The 7,414-nt window shown below is 41.3% G+C and overlaps 1 non-coding gene across 1 annotated transcript; it reads right to left on the bottom strand.

The window, feature by feature from the left end:
* Positions 1-6,263: 6,263 nt before the first annotated feature.
* On the bottom strand, positions 6,264-6,478 carry LOC115069009. Its single transcript, XR_003848364.1, has one exon. It is a non-coding gene; the product is annotated as a small nucleolar RNA U3 (small nucleolar RNA).
* Positions 6,479-7,414: the final 936 nt, after the last annotated feature.

The raw sequence follows: 7,414 nt of genomic DNA, 5'->3' as shown, positions 1-7,414 counted from the left end.
TCCCGCCCCCACGTCGGAAGTCCGCATGCTTATTGGCTGCGGCGCGTGTCGCTCAGCGCACAGGCGGTGGTTCAGGCCCCGCCCCGCCCCCCGCCCGCCTGGCTGGCCCCGCCTCCTGCTCTGTTTTCTCTGGCCGGCTGGTCAGTCCCAGGGCCTGGGCCGGGTGGCTCCGCGGCCCAACGGCTGCTCAGGTGTCACCCGGGTGGGCCCGCAGCGCCGACAGCGGCTGGGTGGGGGCGCGGCTGGAGGAAGGGTACCCCGCACACACCCGGAGCCCAGGAGTCGCTGCGGCTGCGCTCAGCCGCAGTGAGTAGCCGAAGGAGGCTCGGGGTGTGTGCGTGGCCGCGCGGGGGCGGGGAGCCGATCGCTGCGGGTGGGGGTGACCCAGAGAGGGAGGGCGGAGGCTGGGGAGCGCAGGGAGCGCGCGGGCGCAGCTGCTGGAGCTGCCGCAGCTGTCGGGGAGGATAGCCTGGACTGTGGAGCGTAAACAGTTTACCTTGGGGAGGCGGGCCCCGCAGGGAGCGCTGTGGCTGTCATCGTGCCCTACGCCCGCCCGCACTACTCCACCCGAGGGGGCCGCTGGCCAAAGTGTGGTCGGGTCCTGCGGGACTCGGGGAGGGCTAGGCAAGGAGGGTGGGGACCCACGGGAGCCTAAGCGACCCAGGCAATGCCCTGTAGGTCTCCAAGGAGATGAGAGGGAGTGGGAGAGCCGCGGTGGAGGTCGCCTTTTCACTGGTCAGGACAGGTGGCATTGAATCTGCCTTCCCGCCCCTTCCATTCAGCCACTTGGTGCTCCAGCGCCTGTAGGGCCTTAGAGCCCACTGTGGGTTCCCACCTCATGAAAGGAAAGTGAGGGATGGACTGTGTGACGCTGGCGGCCAAGGTAGTGCTTCAAATGCTCCTTTCTAACGGTCCTGGCCTGAGGAAGCATGTACCTTTGCCAGAGGGTCCTCTGGGCACATCCCTTCTCCCTGGCCAACCTCAGGCCCAAGAACCAGCAAGGAAATTATGAAGAAAGCTGAATAAACTTCTCACCCTCGTCCTTCCTGTTTTAGTTCCAAATTCCTTCAATATCAGGTTTTTCCTATTTCCTGAATTGCACTGTGGGCCCAATAAAAGGGTTAGGAAGCTAGGAGATGGAGCCAGGAGAATTGTTTTGGTGACAGGGATTAGATTAAGCTCAAACTCGAAAAAATAAGTTTTAATAGGAGACTGGTGACACTGGGACTTAAGTGTAGCCTGCAAGCAACTGGAGCTGACACTAGAAGGCTGGTGACCTTTGGAGGCCTGCCAGGCAAAGGAAGAGATGGAGGAAGTGGGCGTGGCCCACCAGCAAAGGGAGGCTGCCCCTCCTGGGCAGATTCTGCTTTCTTAATTTACAGCCCCCAAAATCTTTGCCTTCAGTAAAGCCTAGAGTCCAGTAGAATTTTCACGGAACATAAAACTATGAGCTCGAAGAGGTCACTGTAATCTCAGAAAGGGGTTGCTGCAAACTGCCTCCTGGACAAGAACAAAGTTAGTTGCCAGGACACATTTGGGAAGTTGGTCCCTGGCCAGATGGCACACAGAGAGGAATGCCAAGACCTGTGGGTAAAGAGGGCCAGCTTCAGGAAAGACCAGAAAACCATTTCCGTGGCTGCTCACTTCCAAGGCCAAGATTTTCTCCCCCACATGCTGCAAACATGCAGTTCCCACCGTTATTTAGAGTAACCTTTCACTGGGCAAAGGAAAAATACCCTTGAACTAAGATCAGGGGCTGAAAATGTCAGCTACATAGAAAAGTTTGATGATAGAGATATGAAATTAAGGCACACCTTGCAGACACACCCTACAGTCCGCTACAAGACTAGAACACCTCCTAGCTAAGGTATGTGTGGGAAAAAAATACTATGAATCACAGTCACTTTACAACACATCTTACTATCATCAGACACTTTTAACGTGTGTGTATGGTTCCATAACCCTTGTAACACAGACACAAAAATGGACTCCATTCTAAGAAAAACTACACAGAACATATTAACCAGGAACTAGTCAGGTCCAGATACCTGGCCTACTCAACCAGGGATGCGGTCTTCTTCATCAGTCATGTGCCTTCAGATGGCCAGCAATCTTCTGTCACCACGCTTTCTTTTTGTTTGGGCCTCATTAGACTCCCAAACATTTCTCAATGCTGTTCCTACTTGTTTAAGATAACTTAATATTTGTAATTCACATTTTCAAGATTCTACTTCAGTTTCCAGGAGCTGACTTTGGAAGAAACTAAAAATAAAAACATTAATAAAAGACAAGATTTGGTTTACTAAAAAAAATTGTTCTTACCTTTCCCTACTCTAAGAAAGCATCATTCCAATTAGGAATTCCACTTCCTAGCCTGACTGTGAGTCCATGGAATTAGTTCTTCGTATTAATAATGTGGCCTAAAGTCCTCTGTCACTTGCTGGCCAAGATGATGGAGCAGCTGATTCATCCTTCTGTCTGTAAGGCCCTGTCCTTCAGCTCCATGCAAGGCCATTTAGACCCAGGGACAGGCAGGTCATTAGATGAATGGAGCCGAGTCCCCTAATTACCACTTGGAGGAATGCTGCTCACCTAAAGAAAGTCTGCAATAGACTGTAATGAAAAAGAAATAGTCTTTTGTTGAGTTAGTAGCTAGTATTAGCAATTTACCCTTATTTATTTTGTTAGTTCAGAAGTGTTACATGACTTGACTGTTGTAGAAGAGAGCAACCAGAAGACTAAATATATTCTTACCCATTTTAATACATGAGCACCAAATCTTAAATTCTGTAAATGAATAGTGATTTCTGTTAGTGCTCGCAGGAAATACACTTAATTGTTCTTGTAGTTGTGGAAGATATCAGTATGTTTGATTTTCATTAAGTTGGTAGCATACAATGCTGAAGAAGCTGCAAAATAGCCCAACTGGGCTGTGAATTTGTGATAGAGCTTGATTTGTTAACTTTAATGCCAATGAGATTCCCATCTGATGATGTCAAGCTCTCCTTTGCACTCCATTGGGATTTTATGAAAGATAACCGTATATGTACTTGGATTTTATTTGGACTTTCAGCTAACACGGCTTCTATTGCTCACCCTTTGGCTTGCTCTTGAAATTCTGTTGAGTCTAGTTTATCTCAGGAAGAAGTTTTACTCATTTGACAAGTTATTTCTCAAAGAGCATCCAGAATATTTTCTACACTTACAGTTTGAATCTGGAATGTCCCCTACTGGTTGGCGTTTTAAAGCATAGTCCTCATCTGGTAGAGCTGTTTTAGAAGAAGGCTGTGGAACCTTTAGGAGGCTATAACTGGACCCCTGGTTCTGTGTTTCCTGGTCCAATGTCACAAGTACACCCTCTGCTACCTGCTCTTACCACCACAGGCTGAGCTTCCCAGCCATACCTCCTTGCCATGAGGCATTGAAACCTGTCTAAAGCTGTGAATCAAAATAAATCTATGCCTGACAGATTGTTTCTGTGAGATAATATGCATAAACACACAACTAGAGAAAAATGTATTTCTTCTAGAATTTTTATTTCATTCCTGATTTAGAATTTATGAGGTACTTATTCCAAGTTGTAAATGCTTGCATTAAAAAGTTTTGTTTGTGCTACTATACTGAAATTAACCACTAAATAAATAAACATGCTATAATGACAATATGTACATTGGCTTGTCTAAACTTAAAATTTCAGAATATTTAATGTAAAATCAGCTGAAGTTTACTTCTGACATGCTTTGAGGATACTTTGACAATAACAGTAAAAGATTTACTAATCAAACTAGCTCATACTGAGTTGTAGTTATAATTCAATTTAGAATAAACTTTGATGGGGACTATAAAAACATTTACATACACAAAGTCATTATAAAAATTACCAAGGAACTTTGTCCAACAAAGCGTGTTTTTCTTGGAAACAGAATTGGCTCACTATTCAATAAAAATTCATGAATTTGCAATTAAATATTCTACTTAAGATGACTCTTGCTCTCAGAAAAGTCATCTTTCTATTTATTGCTTATTAGTATTTTCCTCATTTTTTGAAATTAATTTTAAGTTAACATGAGTACTAATGGTTTTCATGTGGCATTGTCATTACATGTGTATCTTTATACTTTGGTTTTATTTGTAGCCCCAATTGAGTGCCCTTCCTGTTCTCCCTCATTCCTTCTCCCTCTTAAGTACTCCCATTATCCAATCCATTTAGACCTCGTCTTCCTTTCTCATAGTCCCCCTTCTTCTTTTTCCTCACACACACACACACACACACACACACACACACACACACACAAGTTTATATATACATGTACATACAAAGTTAAGTCTACATTTTTATATCAGAGAAGCAGGTAATATTTGCTAAAGTCTGACTTACTTAATGTTATGATTTCCAGTTCCACCCATTTTTTTTTTTTTTTTGGTCTTTTTGAGACCTACCCTTTTTTTTTACATGTTACAACTTCATTCTTTTTACGTCAGAATAAAATTACATTGTGTATATATACCACATTTTCTTTATCTATTGATCTGAATAAAATTACATTGTGTGTATATATACCACATTTTCTTTATCTATTGACCTGAATAAAATTACATTGTGAATATACACCACATTTTCTATATCTTTTGATCTGATGATGTACATAATTGGCTATTGTGACTATACCTGTAATATGGATATGCAAGTATTTATGTGCTGTGGTAACTTAGAATCCTTCAGGTATGTGCCCAGGAGTGATATACCTGGATCATAGGATACTTCTTTTTCTGATTTTTGAGGAACGTCCTGCTGACTTCTAGAGTGACTGCATAAATTCACATTCTCATCTGCAGTGTATAAGGGTTCCTCTCTCTCCACATTCTTGCCAGCCCATGTTATCCTCTGTTTTCTTGATAATAACCATTTCTGACTAGAGTGAGATGGAACTGTAGATTTAATGTGCATGCTGGAGAAGGATGTTGAACATTTTCTTTACTACTTATCAGCCATTTGTAGTCCTATGAAACCTATTTAATTTATTATCCCATTTATTGGCTTGTGATTTTTGCTGCTGTTTAAGTTTTGGAATTCTTTATAGATTCTAGATATTAATTCCCTGACAGATGTATAGTTGGCAAAGATTTTCTCCCATTCTGCAATCTGTCTCTTCTAATGGTTTCTTTTGCTTCTGAAGTTTTTTTTAAAATTTCATGCAATTTTATTTGCCAATTCTTGAGATTATTTAATGTGTTATTGGAATCCTTTTCAGAAATTCCTTGGCTCTGACTAGATTTTGAAATGTTTTGCCTGTGATTTCTTCAGAAGTTTTAGAATTTTAGGGCTTACAATAAATCTTTGATTCATGTTTTTAAAAAGATTAATTTCATTTTATGTGTATGAGTGATTGCCTGCATGTGTGTATGTATGTGTACCATGCATATGCCTGGAGCCCCTAAAACTGAACTTGCAGACAATTGCTAGCTGCTGTTTGGGAGCTGAGAACTGAACCAAGGTCTTCTGCTGAACTATCTCTCAAGTCCGTCTTTGATTAATTTTTAATTGAGTTTTTCTGAGAGAAATGTGAGTAGATTTCTTCCTCTACATGTGGATATTCAATTTTCCCAGCACCGTTTGTTAAAGAGAATCTCTTCTTCAATGTGTGTGTGATACCTTGTGTCAGTGGCTACAACTGGGTGGGGTTTTTTGCATCCTCTGTTCCATTGGTCTACATGTCAATTTTTTGTAGAACTCTGGTAGTTTCCTTACTATGGCTCTGTGTTATAATTGGAAATCAAATTTTGTGATGCATGGTGCATTGCGCACTTTATGTTCTTTAGTGCAACCATATGAATTTTAGGATTTTTTCCTAGTTCCGTGAAGAATATCATTGAAATTTTTATGGGGATTGTGCTGAATCTGTATCTGGCTTCCAATAATGTAGCCATTTTCATAACATTAGTTCTTCCAACCTATGAGCATGGAAAGTCTTTCTGTCTCCTAGAGTCTTCTTCAATTTCTTTCTTCATCATTTTAAAGTTTTCATTTTAGAAGTCTTTAACCTCTTGGTTATGTTTATTCCTAGGGTTTTCTGTATATAAGCAATTGTTTCTGTGATTTTTTTCTGATTGGTTTCTCTACAAGATCATTATTGGTATACATAATGACTAGTGAATTTTCTCTGTTCATTTTGTATCTTGCTATTTTTTTAAAAGCGTTTATCAGTTCTAAGAGTTTGCTGGTGGAGTGTTTATGGTCTTTTATTTATTTATTTTTTAGACAAACCACTCAAACTGTGTTCTGTCCCTCCAACTTCACCAGAGGCAGAGCAGAATGATCATCACTGGCAAAAGGCAGCTCCCTAACAGCAGCACCCAAGCCAGGTTCATGCTCAGGAGAGAACACTGTACCTCCTCCTCGTGGTTTCTGGTACTCTACACAGTCAGAGAAATTTCTCTAGTAACAAACTATAGAAGTGATCCCTGAAATTATAGTCTTATGGTCTTTTAATATAGCATCAGAGGGTCTGCAAATCAGGAAAAGTTGACTTCTTCCGATCATATTAGTATCCTTTTAATTTCTTTCTCTTATCTTATTGCTCTAGCTAAGACTTCAAGCACTGAACAACAGTGGAGAAAGTAAGAGCCCTTATCTCATTCCTGATTTTAAAACGAATGCTTTGAAATTTTCTTCATTCATTTAGTATAACATTAGCTACAGGTATACCATATAGCCTTAATATGACAAAGTGCATGCCTTCTCTTCCTAGTCCTCAGGGCCTTTATCATACATGAATGTTGAACGTTGTCAAAGGCCTTTTCTACATCTATTTAGATGACTGTGTCATGTATGTGCTTAAATGTATTTATGTGCTGTGTTACAGTTTTTGATTTGTGTACGTTGAAACAAGCACTACTGGAATGAAACCAACGTGCTCATAGCATGACATTCTTGTTGTGTTCTTAAATTCAGTTTGCCAACATTTTGTTGAGGATTTTTGTGTCCATCCTTGAAATTGGAGTATGGGTTTCTTTTATTTTGGTGCCCTTATCTAGTTTTGGTATCAGGGTAATGCTGGCTTCATAGAGTGAGTTTCAATTGTCTTCCTTTTCTTTCTGTTCTGTGGAAGAGTTTGAAAAGTATTGCTGTTATTTCCTCCAAAAATATTTGATAGAGTTTGGCCGTGAATCCAAAGTTGCATCTTGTTTTGTGCAATCCTGTGAATCAAACTGGTCCTGGAATTTTCCTTGTTAGGGCATATAAAAAACAGCAAAAACAGACCAAAAAATGGCAACAACAACAACAACAAAAAATAGGAGCTCATGTACCTCAGAATGACCTCAAACTTACCATGTAGCATCATATTTCTGATCCTCCTGCTTCTGTCTCCTGAGCACTGGGGTTATAGACATGTACGAACAGGCAACATGCATT

Source organism: Nannospalax galili, unplaced genomic scaffold, assembly GCF_000622305.1.
Source record: "Nannospalax galili isolate Female #2095 unplaced genomic scaffold, S.galili_v1.0 scaffold189, whole genome shotgun sequence".
Lineage (NCBI taxonomy): Eukaryota > Metazoa > Chordata > Mammalia > Rodentia > Spalacidae > Nannospalax > Nannospalax galili.
Note: the sequence above shows the minus strand (reverse complement) of the source record. Positions and strands in the feature narration are given on the sequence as shown.